Here is a 22005-nt window from a genome sequence, read left to right on the forward strand (position 1 = left end):
GCTTTTGACATAAGAAACCTTTTAAATTTGTTTCAGTGCTCCAGCTAGGCCTAAATCGAAGGGCGCCACGCCCTGCCCTCCCGAACCTCCGCCCTGCCCCCCCGAACCTCCGCCCTGCCCCCCCCCCCCTCAAAAAAAAAAAAATTTTTTTTTTTTTTTTTTTTTTACAGATGATAATTCATAAATCTCTTATTACATTGTAATTAGTTTAATCCTCATTGTAGACATTATATTTGAATGGTTTAATAATAATGGGAATAATACAATTATTTATAACATATAAATTAACATGCAATAGGAAGCATTCCAGAAACACTCGCGCGCTCGAACGTGCCCTTTTCACAAAATACTTAGCGTCGAAAGTGCCCTTTTCACAAAATACTGCGCGTCGAAAGTGCCCTTTTGACAAAAAAGCCACCCTGCCCTTTTCAAATTCTAGCTGGAGCACTGTGTTTATGTCAGACAAGGTCTTCGATACAGTCTTTTTATTTTCATTTTGGACAATGAAATCACCAACATCAGTGAGGTTAACATCTAAGAACTCTTTATTCTCATGCAGATATAAAGTTGGGGGGAAGACATTGCTACTGGATGGTGCGTTACTACTGGGGCTGGTTTCATTCTCAATGGTCAATTCAATTTCATTTGTGAACAAAATAGATGGATCAAACCCATATTGTTCCTGGAACTGGCTTAGTGTTAATTCATTATTTAATTCATCCCAAGTTAATGAGAAATTGACTTTGTCAAATTCGTCAGACATTTTGAGGGGTTTACGATTTCGCAGACGATTGTGTTCTATAGTCAAAGGGGAGCAACTCGAACTGACTTCTTCAAAGGGGAGCTGTGGTGTAATGGATATGGTGTCCGCCTAGCGACCGGGAGGTCACGGGTTCGATCCCCACCGTGGGAGCATTCTTTAGATCTTCCCCAAAGACACCAAGTACTGGTTCTAGGCCCAGGAAACGGACTCGAGAGCATTAATATAAGCCTTAGGCTTTCGATGCAATCGAGCTAAAAATAAATAGGTTTAAACTAAACTAAAGGGGAGCAACAACAACAGAACCTATTTGCAACATAGTGTTAAATTTACATAATACTAGAGGTTTTAATAAAAATAAATGACAAAAAACACGGTTTTTTGCTACTTTTATTTGTTTTAAGGTCATTAAGATTGACAAACATTTGAGATTGTTTTTATTATTGATGCACTTGGCAAATACAGGCGACGAGGTGCGTGGGAAAAAGTAGTCCCGGTTCGGCAGTTGATGACGTCATTTCGTGCCATTGATTATAGCCTTGACGTTGATTATAGATGAAATTTAATCAACGGGGCTTTAATCAACCGATTTCGGTGTAAAAGTGGGATAAATTAAAGTTTTTCTGACGTTTTTTCCAAACGTTGCTGCAACGTTTTTTTTCCAAACGTTGCTGCAACGTTGTATTTAGGTCGCATTAAAACGCAGTAAATTTAAATTCTGTTTAAAATAATATAAACATATATAATATATATACATATATATTAAAATATAATATATATAAATAAAATAAATTATATATATATAAACAATGCTCCCCGCCTGGGAATCGAACCCGCCAACTCCCGATCGCTAGGCGGACACCTCATCCACTATACCACAGAAACTGTTAAAAGTCTTAGACAAAAATGTTTACTATGTATTTAAAGTTTCACCGGTTTGCGTATTTGCCCAGTCCCTGTTATCTTTTATTAGTGCCCAGTCCCTGTGTTTAGCGATTAATGAAAAGAATTAAATTTGCATTAATGGCAATAAATGTTGTAGTAAATGTAATGGGCACATATTCAGTATTTATTTACTCTTCTTTACACAAAAAATCACCACTATGCAATATATTCTGACAACAAAAATAAATGCATTGATCCGTAAAATAACTTCTCCTCCCATAAGCAAAAAAAATAATGCATTACATACTAGTCGCCGCGCTCCAGCGCGACGCCAATAAACAAACGCGAAACTGAAGCGAGCAAAAGATACATGTTGTACGATTAGACATAATAAAAATTAAATTACATCATTTCATCTAATTACACATAGAGAAGACTGCGGTCTACATGACAGATTGTGATGTGTTCAAATGTGTATAATGTAATCATTCAACAAAATTATAAACTATGAATTAGTACGGATGTATAATGATCGCAACGAATAGGATGCATAACAAGCGAATCTATAATCGACTTTCCACACAATGAGTTTATTCTTTAAATGTTGATATTCTAAGGATAACCCATACAAAAGATGGGATGTCAAACTGTTTGATAAGCGTTTTGTCGTGTTTGTGATGTTGGTGCATGTTAAATGGAAGGGGGTACACGCAGAATTAAATACAATCAAAATAAGAATTTTAAAGACGAAACATTTCAATGTATTGCAATCACAAAATCAATCATATCAAGATCTACGTCTATTCGCAAGAAATGAGGTAGATACATTGACACATTATTTATTCCCATGGACTATTTTAAATGAGGATTTAAATGTAAGAATTTAAATAAATGCTTCTTAATGTTACTGGTAGGCTATATTTGCAATTAAGATGGTGATCAGTACATTTAACTAAGACGTCATTTAAAGTATCTGTATTATTTATATTCATTATATAACAAGTGTAAATGGTTTATATTTTGCTAATTTTCGCAACCAAACATTTTAAATCATCCCTCATATTTCAATGATATTTCAATGATTTTACCATGTCTTACCAAGATGAATGTTTCGTTTACATGTGCATTACTCAAATCGTGGCAGGGTCCAACATTGTGATATCGGTGAGGTTCCTGATATCACAGATAGTGGGCGAAGTTTATTGATATTGGTATTATCAGTCGGAAATATAAGAACACTTTATGATCACAACATACTTTATATAGGGTCAGCGTCTTCAATGTAATTGTTCACGAGTGGCATAACAAATACACATACCTCTGGAAATAAAATGACGCGCACAAACCTATCATTTCTCATTTAGTTTTTCTTCAGTCGTTTAAAGTTACATTCGGGTGTTATTTTACAACCCGTGAAAAAAGTTTTACATCGAATTTTCATCATTCTAAATGTGAACCAAGTTTTGAATATGTTGTTTTATGTATTTTAATTGTGATGTTTATCAATTCTACATATACAGACAGAAAATCAACAGATGAATGCAAAAAACGTGACGCGCTAATTGTTTTTAAGCTATAAATAAACGAAATATATACAGAATGTTTTCAAACAAACACTACGTATAACAAAGACCATATGCTTCATCCACATAACAAACAAGAGGGAATTAGGGCGGAGGTCTCGTCTGAGACCCATTTGTTTACGTAACTGATCCGCTTTTGTGATGTTTTTGATGGCCGTGTTATAAACCGACTTCCGAACATGGTTTTGTTAACCTTTTTTACAGATTGTATGTGTGCAGTGACATGCTTGGAATACATGTTAAAGTTCGAAAATTAGGCACAGAAAAAGGCTTCTGGTTGGTCGACAGTTTTTAAGTCATGACAGTAAAGTTTGGTGCGCATTTAATCAAGTGGTAACAGGAAAGGTGCATCTCTGAAAATGTTTAAGCTCTACCGAGAAATGTATGATAATATAAAAACAAAAGTTATGAACAAGTTGCATGATGATTGGGAAAACATGTGATTTCTTGCTTGTTCGCGGTGTTTCAATAGAATCACACAAGAAAAACTGTAAATCCACCCTCTGGCAGTAATGTTTAAAGCGGACTTGAGCCATTTTCAGACTCGGCATTAATATCAATAATACAAAATAACCCTTTTGCAAGATTCATGATGATTAGGAAAGAAAACTGACCTCCAATGCTAATAAAGATATTTCAAGAGTGTTGTACCGACCTAGGGTTTGACCCAAAATGACCGAGTATGAACTCAGTTCATGTAGACAATGTTCAAATAGATTTGCCAATAATGTGGCCAATAGTATTTACCATCTAAAATGTTTAATACGGACAAGCCGCATCATACGAAATGAACATAGCATCCCATGATGAGATAACACTATATTTGTAATTGTACTTATTGAGTTATAACAGGACATTGATATATTACAGACGAAAACCGGACATGCAGAATTATATTTTATCATCGTCCGTGGCAGCCAGTTGTGAGTATAAAACTTGGACAAAAATAAAATGTTGTAATATGGCACATAACTATTCGATTTCTAGGCACATTATATTGACAAACCGTTGGTGATTGGAAACATGTTCAACACATAGCCATAATAATGTGCACAATTCAACCTTAGATTAATTTATGGGGGCACACCTGTATTGGAACAACCCAGTTAGCCAGAAGATGTTTTCTCCTGCAAAAGAGGCTTTCTACGCAAAATTCAATAGGTCACCTGTCAATTATTTATAGATCGAATGGAGAGATTACATTCAGCTCCTGATATAAATTGTATATATCATGAAATGTCAAATAAATGCAAATGAAACAGTTCTTGTTGGTTAAGGTTTAAAGTCCCAGTTCGCGGAATAGATCGTTGTTTTGCATATAAATCGTAAAGCGAGAAATAAACCTTTACATAAATTCATTGAAATATATTTTGTATCGAGGTTGACATCGAAAGCGTGGTCAAAATCGGGTTTGAATCGATAAAATAATATATAAATGACCATAAATACATGCGAAAATAATTGCACCGTCGCGAGTTATGCAAATTTTATCTTTATTTAGCTTTCGCTATACAGTATTAGCATATTGAAGATAAATACATAGATTTAGCAAAAACGTGGCGTTGCAACTCAGTTCCCGTCTGTAACAGATGTATTTGCATTTGTTCTTACCTTCTCTCCGCTAAATTCGTCCGCATCCGCAATTGTGTTTGTTTAGATTTGAATTAACGTGTCGAATCATGAATATTAATTAGGTCGTTTTCGTTCTTAACCGTCCTCGACCCGAAAATAAAAATCGCTGTATTTTTTGTTTTCAACCGATTTCAACCGGATTTTCAGTGATATCCTCAATAAAAACACGTTTTCTTACGATTCTGCCCATATATATAGCTATGACCGGGGACTTTAATGTCAATGTACTGTGTGACGCGATAATTCATCAATGATGATTAATTCCAAGGGTTTATACCAGATATATTTCACCAGTATATATTAAGACTGCTTCATAATCTCAAGCTAATTGAGTATCTCAAGTATAAATCGCCTAAGGAATATTGGCAAAACATTGGCAAGGCTTCCTGTGTAGGTTTATTCAAAACTCTGCCAAGTAAGCACGTATTTCGGATATATGCCTGTAAAGTCATGCTTTAGCCAAAATAATACCAAGGGACGGAAATCAATATGTGCTTTACTATGGAAAGCCAACGGGGACCCCCGCTAAAATACATATACTTATATAGTAAATATCGGGATTTTCATTTTTCGCGGAACTTTCACTTTCCGCGAAAAACCAAGGCCAGCATAGCCATAAAATACTACTTACAAATCGAAATCTAAAAAGCGCGGAACTTTGATATATTTTCTATGGAAAGCCAAAGGGGACCCCCGCTAAAATACATATACTTATATAGTAAATATCGGGATTTTCATTTTCCGCGGAACTTTCACTTTCCGCGAAAAACCAAGGCCAGCATAGCCATAAAATACTGCATACAAATCGAAATCTAAAAAGCGCGGAACTTTCATATATTTTCCGTCGGAACAATTATCTTTCAACCCTGTAGAGAATGCGGGCTCAAATAATCGCGCGGAACCTTAATATTATCTACTCTGTACAAATAGTAGTGTATAAAATCGCGCGGACCTAATCCACAAAGCGCGGAACACAAATATCTTCCGCGAAAATTAAGCATTGAATTACTGTACAAATCTCGGGTTGCTATGTAAATTGCGGGTTGCTAATGTAAAATCGCGCGGAAGATTCATTACTCCGCGCGATTTTCAATAGCATTGAATTACTGCACGAAATTCGGGTTGCTATGTGGTTACGCGATAAAATTTGATTGGTTCCGACACCTAGAAAGAACCAATCAAAACTCGCGTCTTATCCAGCAATCATGCAGTCATCATGATGACGGTTGTTTCACATTAACACAAAACCTTTTAAGGGCGAAAGAGTAATCAATTTTGATGACATTAGCGATGAGGTTAGTATTTAACATACATGAATTATGAATTTTAATGCAATTAAAACAGCTCAAGAGTATCGGGTGTTGTTTTCACGGTTTGTCTATATGCAAACGTCTCTGTTAAAACTTAAGCACCCGCAAAAATACGTCATAATCATATGTCGTCAAATAATGAAATATAGTGTTTGTGTGTAAGAAACATCTTCCCTTAAGCTCAGTTAGTAGAGAGCCAAGTTATTGTTATGGCAGTCGTATGCTCTAGTCCAGCACCGTATACATCTTCAATTATAAAGAACAAGAACAAGGCTTTACAGGCAATTCATCCCAAAGGCAACTCGTACCTTGGTCAACTCGTACCCATTTTTAGCTCGGCGTTTTCGGAGAAAACCCGAGGTATTGTCATAGCCAGCTCGTCGTCCGCCGTAGGCGTCGTGCTAAAACCTTAGCATTGGCTCTAAAATCAAAGTGCTCCACCTACAACTTTGAAATTTCATATGTAGATGCACCTTGATGAGTTCTACACGCCACACCCATTTTTGGGTCACTAGGTCAAAGTCACTGTGACCTCTAATATAAAACTTTAACATAGGCTCTAAAATCAAAGTGCTTCCACCTACAACTTTGAAACTTCATATGTAGATGCACCTTGATGAGTTCTACACGCCACACCCATTTTTGGGTCATTAGGTCAAAGGCCAAGGTCACTGTGACCTCTACTATAAAACTTTAACATTGGCTCTAAAATAAAGTGCTTCCACCTACAACTTTGAAACTTCATATGTAGATGCATGTTGATTTGTTCTACATGCCACACCCATTTTGGGGTCACTCGGTCAAGGTCATTGTGACCTCTAAAAAAAAATTATCTGACAAGCACCTGTAGCAGAGCGTGGCACCCGTTATGCGGTGCTCTTGTTGTCAACTCGTACCTCATTCAAACTATTCAACTTGTTTCATTTGTCTTATTTTGTCACAATTGTAAAATTCTTGAAAGACATCAACCACAAGTGTCAATTTTCATCAACACTCGCTGCTTATACATATCTGCAACAGACAACTTGCGTGAGCAATGCTTAGATAATTTAAGTGGAAACATCAAGAGGAAAATAAAAATTGTCTCTATGAGTTTGACTTATAAGCTAACCATCCTACACCTATTTCTGTATATCGGGTACGGGTTTAGTTTGGGTAGGTACAAGTTGACTAAAAAACAGGTACGAGTTGAGCCCAATGGGTAGGTGTTTACCACGGAACAATTTGACCGGCATGCAGAACAAGATTATTGATTATTATATTTAACTGTCACACAAATCTGAAAGATAACACAATGTATTACAAACACAATGACTGTCAAGACATTCTAAACTCTTACAGTTAACATATAACAGGTGTACACATCTGATATACTGACCAAATTAAATAACTCAAGATTCACACCAGATACGACACAGTTTCAAAACTCGACATTTTGTCTGCATGCCACGCCAATTTAGTCCAAAAAATTTGATTTAACCAGTGAATTCTGAGCTATATATCTTAAAGCAGAATGCACATTATGTCTAAAAAGTGTTTTTCGGCTAATTTCTTGTATGAACTATCTTCACACATAGCATCTGGTAAACCTTCAGATAACAATAGCAGAATGCTAATAATGAGTATAATGTTCTGTATTGTGGAAGAAATACATGTAGTAAAATAATATGATAGTATGAAACATGGTTTTTGTATTTTATAGCTGTAGCAGTGTTCCCAACTTGAACATCATCTTCTGTGTACATATCTGAGGCAGAGCCAGCTTGCCCATCTGACCTCTGTTGTGGACAACCGAGTAAGAGCCAGCTTGCATGTCATCTGTTGTGGACATCCGTGTTAGAGCCAGCTTGCACGTCCTCTATTGTGGACATCAGTGTTAGTGCTAGCTTGCATGTCATCTGTTGTGGACATCCGTGTAAGTGCTAGCTTGCACGTAATCTGTTGTGGACATCTGTGTTAGAGCCAGCTTGCACGTCATATGTTTAGGACATCAGTCAGAGATGGCTTGCATGTTATATACTTGTGGACATTAGTCAGAGCCAGCAAGGACAATCTCTGTTGTGGATATCTGTCTTAGAGCTTGCACGTCATCGGTTGTTCACATCCTTGTAATAACCAGCTTGCACATCAACTGATGTGGAAATCTGAGTCAGAGCCAGCTTGCACATCCTCCGCTGTGGACATCTCTTAATGATTCTACTCTTTGCTTTGATTGACACTGTGACTTAAGTGTAATATGTTACAACCTTAAGCTATTCCTATTGTTGAATAAAAATATTGTGTCATTAAAATATATTTTGTTGGATAATTTGTATGTTGAGTTGTATTGTTTGGTCATTGCAAAGTATCAAGTTATTTTAAGACAAGAAAAAGCTCATCTTTCATCATGTATTTATATTAAAATTCTTGAATGTTAGTGAAGGTACAGTTCATATAATTAAAAGCAATTTTAATATGATTGCTTGTGTTTTATTGCACAGTGAATACCATCTTGTCTTTATGCTGACATATAGAACGGAAAAATAGTAAACTGTCGTTTTTATATGCAATGGGATTGTATATGAAGACTTGCATGTTCAGATGAAAAAATTGCCATAATCTTTTTCTTTATATTTTATTCCTGCTAAATGGTTGATGCAATAAAGTTAAGTCTTTAATGACTTGTGTTTCTTGTAATATTATTTGTCAGCAAATTTGGCTGTAGTATTAGATGCATGCTGTACAAGATACTGTAGAGCAACATTATATTGTTTGAGTATGAATAGATAATTCAAGGTGCACAGCCATTAATTTTGACCTCCACCATCTCCGATTTTAGTTAGACAGTTGCAAGTTACTTGCATTAGTATGAAGTCTTAAAATAACTTAAGTATAATTGCTGTTGTGTTATTATTAACCTTTTCCTGCTCTGAGGAAATTTTAAATTTTCTACATGCAAACATCATAAAACCAGAACAGCCTGCAAGTAACTCACAATCTGTTCAGATTTTATGCTGTTTGCTGCTCATCAGTATCCATGGGTTGGAAACAAAGCCTTTAAAACTTTAATATAGTAAGAAAGGTCTTAAATTAAATTAATTCTCGAATGTGTTTTAGTGCGTTTTTGAGTGGTACAGGGTTAAATGTCTCATTTTGTTTTTGATTATCTTTGGTTTATTGAACATATATGAGCCTTGCTCTGTGAAAAAGGGGTTTAATGCATGTGCGTTTAGTATCCTCCCTGTGCGATCTGCCCAGGCTAATCTGGAGTGCACATGCATTAAACCCCTTTTTCACAGAGCGAGGCTCATATGTATTAGACAGTGCATTCAAATAATACAATTTAAATCTGAATCTTTTATTTAGTTGCAATACTTCAAAGCTTATTATGTTTGCAGTTTTAGTGAAAACACAAACTTTTAATCAAAGAAGCATATAATGTGTATTACTCATTTAATCAACTTCCACTTTATTCCATACACGTGTTCGACTCTGTGACATTATGTTCTGTCAATGCTTTTTATTGCAAATTCATTAAACATAAATTGGTAACCTTGGGTATCCAAAAGGAATCCAAATTTTACTAGCCATAGACTTTCCAAAATGCAATTGTTTCTGAGAAGTATTCTCCTAAAACTCCTAAGCAATTCCTTTTTGGGCTAATGGTAGGGCTTATGCGTGTAACACCCATTGACAAATTATTAAATATACATTGAAAGGTCATTGTTCACAAAACAGATCATGATATAACATGATGCAGCATTTTGTACTATATCAAATTAAATGTTGCTGAAAACAGTAGAATATTCAAATTATGGACATTTTATTCTGTTAATAATGCTATCTTTCTAACATTACAAATCAATAAAGCATGCTTAACAATAGCAGAACTCTTTTGACTTTTAATTATCTTTTCCAGTCTTTAAATCTTTACAAAATTCATTGTCCCACTAACACCATCCTATAAAACAGGTTATGGCTTCCAATTGTTAATCAACTATAAAGCATGAACAAAGGCACAAATATCGCAGTATCTTTTGCAAATGATACAAATGTCCATGGCCTCGATACTGAACAAAAAGCAAGATTTCTTGTCAGGCGGTAAGCTGAATCCTCGAGAACATTCGAAAAATGTCCATTTAATGCGCCACTGGGCCGTTCCTATTTAAATGGGCATCATGCACAGAACTTTGCCATCCAGGTCATATGTCCAAACATTTCAAGTTACTGTCACAGACTGCTTGAAGAACTAAACTGCTGATAAACAAGGACCTATGCTCAGATGTTGAAGCAGGACATGCACTGTGGGTTCCATCAACAGTCCAATCATTCTACATCATTCATGAAATCCATAGGCAATGATCTTCAGCTCATGACGAGATTCTGGAAATCTGAAGTACTGCTCCATCATTGCTGACAAGACTCAACATGTTGAAATGACTGTGTAATGTTGAGTCCCTGAAATACAAAAGTAAAATTCATGCTAGAGTTTAGCCATATTAATTATGCTTGATTGCATTGAAAGCTTTATGCTTATTAAGACATTCTAGAGTCCGTTTTCTGGGAGTAATCAGTACTTTGTATATATGAAGATAAAGAGACCGCTAATAAACAGGGTTGAACCCAAAATGTTCCCATCACTAGGTGAACACCATATCCACTATGCCAGCCTTACAAAGTAAATGAAGTGAAGCTTCTAAGTTATGTCTCATTTGATTGTTAACAAGAGCACCGCCCTGCAGGTTCAGACCTCTCATCTATTTTTTTTAAAGTTGAAGGGACCTATCTCAATACTTCAATCACAAAGGAGGTAGAGGTGGGGTGGAGAAGGGTGTATAGTGTGGTGGTGTGGTCATTTATTACACTATCTTCCAAAAATGAAAAAATGATAAAAATAAATATTTGTGTTTTTTAGCCATGTTTAAAAAAAATGGGCAGGGGGTATAGTGTGAGGGTGTGGTCATTTATTAGATGATCTTTCAAAATGAAAAAAAAGTACTTTTTTCTTTTTTTTTGGGGGGGGGGCGTGGGGGATGGTTTGGGTGGAGTCTATTGTGGTATGTCAGATAAGAGTTGCTTTGTAACGCTTGTAAAGAAGTTATGGAAATTTTAGCAAAATTTAATAATTTCACCTTGAGAGTCATGGTCATTCAAAGGTCAAGGTAAAATTCAACTTGCCAGCTACAGTAACTTATGATAGCATGACAGTATTTGAAGTTTGAAAGCAATAGCCTTGATACTTGAGAAGTAAAGTAGATCAAAACACAAAATTTAACCATATATTCAAAGTTACTAAGTAAGAAAAGGACCATAATTCTGTCAAAATGACAACCAGAGTTATTCAACTTGTCCTGTACTGTCCCCTTATGATAATTTGTGAGTGTTCCCAGTATGAAAGCAATATCTATGATACTTTAGGAGTAAAGTGGACCAAAACACAAAACTTAACCAAATTTTCAATTTTCTAAGAATAACAAGGGACAAAATTGTCACAAAACCAGGTTTTCATTGTGAAAAAAAAATCTGATAAAGGGAGAAAACTCAAACTGAACTTTTGAAATGACCAAAAAAAATTAACCCCCTTTGTAAGTTTTTTTTTTTAATCTATTTTTAGTCGTGGCGACCTTGACATTGGAGATATTGACGTGATTCTTTCGTGGGACACACCGTCCCATGATGGTGAACAAATGTGCCAAATGATTTTAAAATCTCACAATGAATGACATAGTTATGGCCAGGATAAGCTCATTTATGGCCATTTTTGACCTTTGAACTCAAAGTGTGACCTTGACCTTGGAGATATCGACGTAATTATTTCGCGCGACACACCGTCCAATGATGGTGAACAAATGTGCCAAATGATTTTAAAATCTGACGATGAACGACATAGTTATGGCTCAGACAAGCTCATTTATGGCCATTTTTGACCTTTGAACTCAAAGTGTGACCTTGACCTTGGAGATATCGACGTAATTATTTCGCGCGACACACCGTCCAATGATGGTGAACAAATGTGCCAAATGATTTTAAAATCTGACAATGAACGACATAGTTATGGCCCGGACAAGCTTATTCCGCCAGCCCGCCAGCCAGCCAGCCCGCCCGCATTCGCCAATCTAATAACCAGTTTTTTCCTTCGGAAAACCTGGTTAAAAATTATAACACCTAAATAATGATTCAAGGACATAAGTTATGTACTATTAGTGTATATTAATGAATTATATTTAATCTTTATATATAACAATAGATGTGTTCATCAGAAACACAATGCCCACTGCTGCGCCGCTTTTAATTATACATATATTTTTTTAACCTTTGACCTTGATGGACGACCTTGACCTTGAACTTCCACCACTCAAAATGTGCAGCTTCATGAGATACACATGCATGCCAAATATCAAGTTGCTATCTTCAATGTTGCAAAAGTAATGGCCAACATTTTTTTTTCGGACAGACTGACATCCTGACTGACTGACGGACAGTTCAACTGCTATATGCCACCCTTCCAGGGGCATACAATTTCCAGTTACCCATAAGCATCAGAGTAAATGTGGTCTGAAGACTAAACATCGATTATTGCACAAATCGAAGTCATAAATTAGCAGTATACAATACTAAGTATTGTAAGACTACAATTTTCAAAGGTAGGATGTGTACAATTTCATGAATTATAGAACGTGTAAGAGTTGAATCAAGCATCAGACAAAGTCCTATCAAATAGAAGAAAATGACACAAATGTTTAGCATTAAATTTTTGAAATATTAAAAATATATAGGTATAAAGCACTTTATAATTATGATAAAACTGGCTAATATGTATACAGTATTTAGTTTCTGACAATCTTTTTGGACAGATGACTTTCAATGTTGACAATATCTTTTATGTTCAGTAAAAGCAACAATTGAGTATTTGGCGTTAAATTATTCCAAGAAACGGCTACGCAATGCTACAACCATGAGACGCCATGGTCACATGGAGGTGTCATTAATTGTGTTAAATGACCAGATGACCAGATATCTACAACATGTGGTTTATGACATCACGTTGTTATTTAGTACTTGTCTGCACAGTATCTGATCATAAAGAGGTTATGGGTTTGTGCTGAATACAGGGGAATTTAAACGCAAGATCTATCAATAAATAAAATAATTGATTAATCGCCCAAAAAATGCGCAAACAAAGAGTGTCAGATAATCCAATTAGTTTAAGACTGTCAATTTACACACACTAAGAATTGAAAGCCATACTTGGAGTGTCAGAGTTTGTGCAAAAAAAAGAATACAAACAAGAATACAAACAAGTACTTTAATCAAGAAAATGTATTTCATATATTGGCACTTAAAATGGAAAGTATATATTAAGTAATTAATGGCTATTTCTGACGAAGTCAACTTGTGTTGGCAATATCATTAAGTAGATCTAGCTGAATGATCAAAAGCAGAGCGATATTGCGATGCACTATTAGAAATCTCTACACGTTCAGCCTCATTCTGGAATTCTGCAATCATTTGACTACCTGCTATATTGGCTTATTGTGAAAAGGGTCTATTCACTTATAAATACTTTAAAGAAGTAGATTTTCCATCACTCTACAGCTGTTGGGCTTTCTTAAAGGAAGTTTGGGAGTAAAATAAATCTACTCCAAGTTTTTATCACAAAAAACTTCCAACAAGTGGATAATTAGCCGCATTTAGTGGATGATTTAGAAACATGATTAATTTAAATTAGATCTACATGTAATAGCTATTGAAAAGTTAAGTTATCCAGTTATTCTTGCTGCAATGTGGATAAGAATAATACAAACCAATAGCTGACAAACCTGATATCAGTGATATGTTGACCTTTGAAGTCGAAATTGAGACCTGAAATCTGTCTGTATAGAGAGGCACAATTTGTTTGGCATATCTTCAACCATTACTGGCAACACACACCTACAAAATTTATATATAAATTATATTAAAACATAAATTTATTAATAATTTTATTTATTAATTTATGACGAAATGTTTAAATCTAGGTCAGCTATAACGAAACTAAAAATGGATTAAAAACAATACCTTATTTTAATTAATAGGTTGAAAACAAAAATAAATGTATTAATATATTGACGTTCAACTGAACGAATACAAGACACAAGTACATTACATTACAATAAGTTATTATTTCAGTCGCATTCGGAGAAAACTGGGCTTAGTGCATGTGCGTAAAGTGTCATCCCAGATTAGCGTAAGCCTGTGCAGTCCGCACAGGCTAATCAGGGACGACACTTTCCGCATAAACTTCATTTTCGGTAAGGAGGGACTTCCTTGAAATTAAAAATACCATAAAAGCGGAAAGTGTAATCCCTGATTAGCATGTGCGGACTGCACAGGTTAATCTGCGATGACACTTTACGCACATGCATTAAGCCCAGTTTTCTCAGAACGCGGCTCATTTAATTAACAATTGTCAACATTAAGCATATTATCGGATAGTTTTACACAATATTAAAAAAGTACAAATACAAACCTGGTAATACATGTAAATGATCGTATGCAATACAGTTATTGATCCCAATCTGATCTATTTCCGAATTATCTGCGAATCCATCGAGTAGAAACAATAACCATGCAATTCGCTCCGCCATCTTGAAACGTTATACTTACTGAACGCACTGATTGTGTTGCATTTGTTACAAAGTATCTGATTGGTTATTTCTAAGTATCGGATCCAATCAAATTTTTCGGGTAACTAGGGATTCTAACACCTAACAACCCGAGATTTGTACAGTAATTCAATGCTTAATTTTCGCGGACGATATTTGTGTTCCGCGCTTTTTGGATCTGGTATTTACTGGATTTTCTCTCTTTAATAGACTTCTTAAAATAGCATTCTACAATCTCCGCGCGATTTTAAACACTACTATTTGTACAGAGTAGATAAATAACGTTCCGCGCGATTAATTGAGCCCGCTTTTTCTACAGGGTTGAAAAATAATTGCTCCGACGGAAAATATATGAAAGTTCCGCGCTTTTTAGATTTCGATTTGTATGTAGTGTTTTATGGCCATGCTGGCATTGGTTTTTCGCGGAAAGTGAAAGTTCCGCGAAAAATGACAATCCCGATATTTACTATATAAGTATATGTATTTTAGCGGGGGTCCCCTTTGGCTTTCCATAATTTTCCGTCGGAACAATTATCTTTCAACCCTGTAGAAAATGCGGGCTCAAATAATCGCGCGGAACCTTAATATTATCTACTCTGTACAAATAGTAGTGTATAAAATCGCGCGGACCTAATCCACAAAGCGCGGAACACAAATATCTTCCGCGAAAATTAAGCATTGAATTACTGTACAAATCTCGGGTTGCTATGTAAATTGCGGGTTGCTAATGAAAAATCGCGCGGAAGATTCATTACTCCGCGCGATTTTCAATAGCATTGAATTACTGCGCGAAATTCGGGTTGCTATGTGGTTACGCGATAAAATTTGATTGGTTCCGACACCTAGAAAGAACCAATCAAAACTCGCGTCTTATCCAGCATTCATGCAGTCATCATGATGACGGTTGTTTCACATTAACACAAAACATTTTAAGGGCGAAAGAGTGATCAATTTTGATGACATTAGCAATGAGGTTAGTATTTAACATACATGAATTATGAATTTTAATGCAATTAAAACAGCTCAAGAGTATCGAGTGTTGTTTTCACGGTTTGTCTATATGCAAACGCCTCTGATAAAACATAAACACCCGCAAAAACACGTCATAATCATATGTCGTCAAATAATGAAATATAGTAATTGTGTGTAAGAAACATCTTCCCTTAAGCTCAGTTAGAAGAGAGCCAAGTTATTGTTATGGCAGTCGTATGCTCTAGTCCAGCACCGTATACATCTTCAATTAAAAAGAAAAAGAAAAAGGCTTTACAGGCAATTCATCCCAAAGGCAACTCGTACCTTGGTCAACTCGTACCCATTTTTATCTCGGCGTTTTCGGAGAAAACCCGAGGTATTGTCATAGCCAGCTCGTCGTACGCCGTAGGCGTCGTGCTAAAACTTTAGCATTGGCTCTAAAATCAAAGTGCTCCACCTACAACTTTGAAATTTCATATGTAGATGCACCTTGATGAGTTCTACACGCCACACCCATTTTTGGGTCACTAGGTCAAAGTCACTTTGACCTCTAATATAAAACTTTAACATAGGCTCTAAAATCAAAGTGCTTCCACCTACAACTTTGAAACTTCATATGTAGATGCACCTTGATGAGTTTTACACGCCACACCCATTTTTGGGTCATTAGGTCAAAGTTTAAGGTTACTGTGACCTCTACTATAAAACTGTAACATTGGCTCTAAAATAAAGTGCTTTCACCTACAACTTTGAAACTTCATATGTAGATGCATGTTGATTTGTTTTACACGCCACACCCATTCTGGGGTCACTAGGTCAAGGTCATTGTGACCTCTAAAAAAAATAATCTGACAAGCACCTGTAGCAGAGCGTGGCACCCGTTATGCGGTGCTCTTGTTGTCAACTCGTACCTCATTCAAACTATTCAACTTGTTTCATTTGTCTTATTTTGTCACAATTGTAAAATTTTTGAAATGAGATGCTCTTGTTGTCAACTCGTACCTCATTCAAACTATTCAACTTGTTTCATTTGTCTTATTTTGTCACAATTGTAAAATTTTTGAAAGACATCAACCACAAGTGCAGGCTGTCAAGCGGTCATACTTTTTCCTACTTTTTCCTACTATTTCCTACTTTTTCATCAGGATCCTACTTTTTCCTATTTTTTTACCAAATCTTCCTACTATTCCTACTTTTTCATTTTTAATGGAGGATTTATTTTTTTTAAAGAGTTTATTTAGTAAACTTGCAGGATGAATGAATCTATGGCATGACTGTATCCCTGTTAATGTGCATTCATCTAGATGAGACCTGACAACCCATGCTGACTGTCTGCTAGCACCTCTTCAGGAGCATAAATATTTATTTCTTATGTAACTTTTAAAATTATTGACAAGTTTTTTTTTAAGTAACAATAGTGCCTTGTTTACTTCCTTAGCATTTGTACACTGCAGACTTCACTACCTTACACAGTTCCCAGTGATGCAAGAGCATTGTTTATTCCAGTTTTATTTTGTTTCCATTGACAACAATTTGACCAAACCTTATGCATGTTTACATGATATTGCTGTTTGGAATGTAGAGATATAGAGATACATGTATTGTATGAGTGGTTATGTAATATGGAATTTATTACACAAGTTATTGGAAAAAGATAAAACTGATGCTTGTTGAGTTTTCATCATTTACAAATATAATTTAATAAATTCTGTATTACATGTGTACATGACAACGGATATGATGTTCTATTGATATCATAGGTACATCATGCTAAGTAATTAAAGATAAATGCACAGAGCCTAAATGCCCTGATACATTTTTATGCTCCCGTTAGGGTGGCATATGGCAGTTGTACTGTCAGTCCGTCTGTTTGTCTGTCTGTGTGTCCGTCCGAAAACTTTAATATGGGCCATAACTTTTGCAATATTGAAGATAGCAACTTGATATTTGGCATGCTTAAGGATATAACATGCACAATATATTACCATTACGATACACAGAAGACCTCTAACCACTTATTTGATGATACACCAAAATGAACAGCATCTAATTACATGTATACTTCTTTAACAGGGTAGCTTTGCTTGAAACTTAATTATCATAGATACACTATAAGTGCTAAAATGCCTAGTGGGAAAACAAAGTTTAACCCTTCATGGATGGAGAAGTGGGACAACAGTGAAAAAACACTTGGATCGTGGTGCAAGAGAGATACCGGCAATGAGTTTGCAAGATATTGTACTGTCTGAATGAAGTCCATCTTGTAGTAATTCTGTTGCTAATCAATTGATAAGTCATGCAGATGGATAAAAACACAAGGAAAACATGAAATACATGCATGATAATTCACAAAAGCGTTTGTTTGGAAGTGCCCCAAAGCCAAGCAGCTCTCAGGGTGGTGGGAATAAATCTATCTGTATGCAAGTACATTCATCACATAAGGAACAGGTACAAAAGGCTGAAATCTTTTGGGGCCTTAAGGTAGCTTCAAGTGGGTATCCATACAGAACATGTGATGGCACTCCTGCTCTGTTTCAAGCTATGTTTCCTGGACCTGTGTCTAAGAAATTAGTATTATATATTCCTACTTTTGAGGGAAAAGTTCCTACTTTTTCCTACTTTTTTCCTACTTTTCTTGCAAAAGTAGTTCCTATTTTTTCCTACTTTTTGAAAAAAGGTTACTTGACAGCCTGCAAGTGTCAATTTTCATCAACACTTTCGCTGCTTATACATATCTGCAGCAGACAACTTGCGTGAGCAATGCTTAGATAATTTAAGTGGAAACATCAAGAGGAAAATAAAAATTGTCTCTATGAGTTTGACTTATAAGCTTACCATCCTACACCTATTTCTGTATATCGGGTACGGGTTTAGTTTGGGTAGGTACAAGTTGACTAAAAAACAGGTACGAGTTGACCACAATGGGTAGGTGTTTACCACGGAACAATTTGACCGGCATGCAGAACAAGATTATTGATTATTATATTTAACTGTCACACAAATCTGAAAGATAACACAATGTATTACAAACACAATGACTGTCAAGACATTCTAAACTCTTACAGTTAACATATAACAGGTGCACACATCTGATATACAGACCAAATTAAATAACTCGAGATTCACACCAGATACGACACAGTTTCAAAACTCAACATTTTGTCTGCATGCCACGCCAATTTAGTCCAAAAAATTTGATTTAACCAGTGAATTCTGAGCTATATTTCTTAAAGCAGAATGCACATTATGTCTAAAAAGTGTTTTACGGCTAATTTCTGTTATGAACTATCTTCACACAAAGCATCTGGTAAACCTTAAGATATCAATAGCAGAATGCTAATAATGAGTATAATGTTCTGTATTGTAGAAGAAATACATGTAGTAAAATAATATGATAGTATGAAACATGGTGTTTGTATTTTATAGCTGTAGCAGTGTTCCCAACTTGAACATCATCTTCTGTGTACATACCTGAGGCAGAGCCAGCTTGCCCATCTGACATCTGTTGTGGACAACCGAGTCAGAGCCAGCTTGCACGTCATCTGTTGTGGACATCCGTGTTAGAGCCAGCTTGCACGTCCTCTATTGTGGACATCGGTGTTAGTGCTAGCTTGCACGTCATCTGTTGTGAACATCCGTGTAAGAGCCAGCTTGCATGTCATCTCTTTTGGACATCAGTGTTAGAGCCAGCTTGCACATCCTCTGTTGTGGACATCCGTGTAAGTGCTAGCTTGCACGTAATCTGTTGTGGACATCTGTGTAAGAGCCAGCTTGCACGTCATATGTTTAGGACATCAGTCAGAGATAGCTTGCATGTTATTTACTTGTGGACATTAGTCAGAGCCAGCAAGGACAATCTCTGTTGTGGATATCTGTCTTAGAGCTTGCACGTCATCGGTTGTTCACATCCTTGTAATAACCAGCTTGCACATCAACTGATGTGGAAATGTGAGTCAGAGCCAGCTTGCACATCATCCGTTGTGGACATCTCTTTATGATTCTACTCTTTGCTTAGATTGACACTGTGACTTTAGTGTAAAATGTTACAACCTTAAGCTATTCCTATTGTTGAATAAAAATATTGTGTCATTAAAATATATTTTGTTGGATAATTTGTATGTTGAGTTGTATTGTTTGGTCATTGCAAAGTATCAAGTTATTTTAAGACAAGAAAAAGCTCATCTTTCATCATGTATTTATATTAAAATTCTTGAATGTTAATGAAGGTACAGTTCATATAATTAAAAGCAATTGTATTATGATTGCGTGTGTTTTATTGCACAGTGAATACCATCTTGTCTTTATGCAGACATATAGAACGGAGAAATAGTAAACTGTCGTTTTTATATGCAATGGGATTGTATATCAAGACTTGTATGTTCAGATGAAAAAATTGCCATAATTTTTGTCTTTATATTTTATTCCTGCTAAATGGTTGATGCAATAAAGTTAAGTCTTTAATGACTTGTGTTTCTTGTAATATTATTTGTAAGCAAATTTGGCTGTAGTATTAGATGCATGCTGTACAAGATACTGTAGATCAACATTATATTGTTTTAGTATGAATAGATAATTCAAGGTGCACAGCCATTAATTTTGCCCTCCACCATCTCCGATTTTGGTTAGACAGTTTAAAGTTACTTGCATTAGTATGAAGTCTTAAAAATACTTAAGTATAATTGCTGTTGTGTTATTATTAACCTTTTCCTGCTCTGAGGAAATTTTAAATTTTCTACATGCAAACATCATAAAACCAGAACAGCCTGCAAGTAACTCACAATCTGTTCAGGTTTTATGCTGTTTGCTGCTCATCAGTATCCATGGGTTGGAAACAAAGCCTTTAAAACTTTAATATATTAAGAAAGGTCTTAAATGAAATTTATTCTCGAATGTGTCTTAGTGCGTTTTTGAGTGGTACAGGGTTAAATGTCTCATTTGTTTTTGATTATCTTTGGTTTATTGAACATATATGAGCCTTGCTCTGTGAAAAAGGGGTTTAATGCATGTGCCTTAAGTATCCTCCCTGATTAGCCTGTGCGGTCTGCCCAGCCTAATCTGGAGTGCACATGCATTAAACCCCTTTTTCACAGAGCGAGGCTCATATGTATTAGACAATGCATTCAAATAATACAATTTAAATCTGAATCTTTTATTTAGTTGCAATACCATTAAGCTTACTATGTTTGCAGTTTTAGTGAAAACACAAACTTTTAATCAAAGAAGCATATAATGTGTATTACTCATTAAATCAACTTCCACTTTATTCCATACACGTGTTCGACTCTGTGACATTATGTTCTGTCAAAGCTTTTTATTGCAAATTCATTAAACATAAATTGGTAACCTTGGGTATCCAAAAGAAATCCAAATTTTACTAGCCATAGACTTTCCAAAATGCAATTGTTTCTGAGAAGTATTTTTCTCTAGAAGGTGGCAAAACTCCTAAGCAATTCCTTTTTGGGCTAATGGTAGGGCTTATGCGTGTAACACCCATTGACAAATTATTAAATATACATTGAAAGGTCATTGTTCACAAAACAGATCATGATATAACATGATGCAGCATTTTGTACTATATCAAATTAAATGTTGCTGAAAACAGTAGAATATTCAAATTATGGACATTTTATTCTGTTAATAATGTTATCTTTCTAACATTACAAATCAATAAAGCATGCTTAACAATAGCAGAACTCTTTTGACTTTTAATTATCTTTTCCAGTCTTTAAATCTTTACAAAATTCATTGTCCCACTAACACCATCCTATAAAACAGGTTATGGCTTCCAATTGTTAATCAACTATAAAGCATGAACAAAGGCACAAATATCGCAGTATCTTTTGCAAATGATACAAATGTCCATGACCTCGATACGGAACAAAAAGCAAGATTTCTTGTCAGGCGGTAAGCTGAATCCTCGAGAACATTCGAAAAATGTCCATTTAATGCGCCACTGGGCCGTTCCTATTTAAATGGGAATCATGCACAGAACTTGGCCATCCAGGTCATATGTCCAAACATTTCAAGTTACTGTCACAGACTGCTTGAAGAACTAAACTGCTGATAAACAAGGACCTATGATTAGATGTTGAAGCAGGACATGCACTGTGGGTTCCATCAACAGTCCAATCATTCTACATCATTCATGAAATCCATAGGCAATGATCTTCAGTTCATGACGAGATTCTGGAAATCTGATGTACTGCTCCATCATTGCTGACAAGACTCTACATGTTGAA

At 35.6% G+C, this 22005-nt stretch overlaps 1 long non-coding RNA gene and 1 pseudogene across 1 annotated transcript; both read right to left on the reverse strand.

The window, feature by feature from the left end:
- LOC127840378 (N-acetylgalactosamine kinase-like) overlaps positions 1-22005 on the reverse strand; it is a 117121-nt pseudogene that overhangs the window by 22265 nt on the left and 72851 nt on the right.
- On the reverse strand, positions 9956-15224 carry LOC127842856 (uncharacterized). Its single transcript, XR_008031922.1, has 3 exons — positions 14659-15224; positions 13970-14081; positions 9956-10607 (listed from the first exon to the last, which is right to left on the reverse strand). It is a non-coding gene; the product is annotated as an uncharacterized LOC127842856 (long non-coding RNA).

Source organism: Dreissena polymorpha, chromosome 8 (genome assembly GCF_020536995.1).
Source record: "Dreissena polymorpha isolate Duluth1 chromosome 8, UMN_Dpol_1.0, whole genome shotgun sequence".
Classification (NCBI taxonomy): domain Eukaryota; kingdom Metazoa; phylum Mollusca; class Bivalvia; order Myida; family Dreissenidae; genus Dreissena; species Dreissena polymorpha.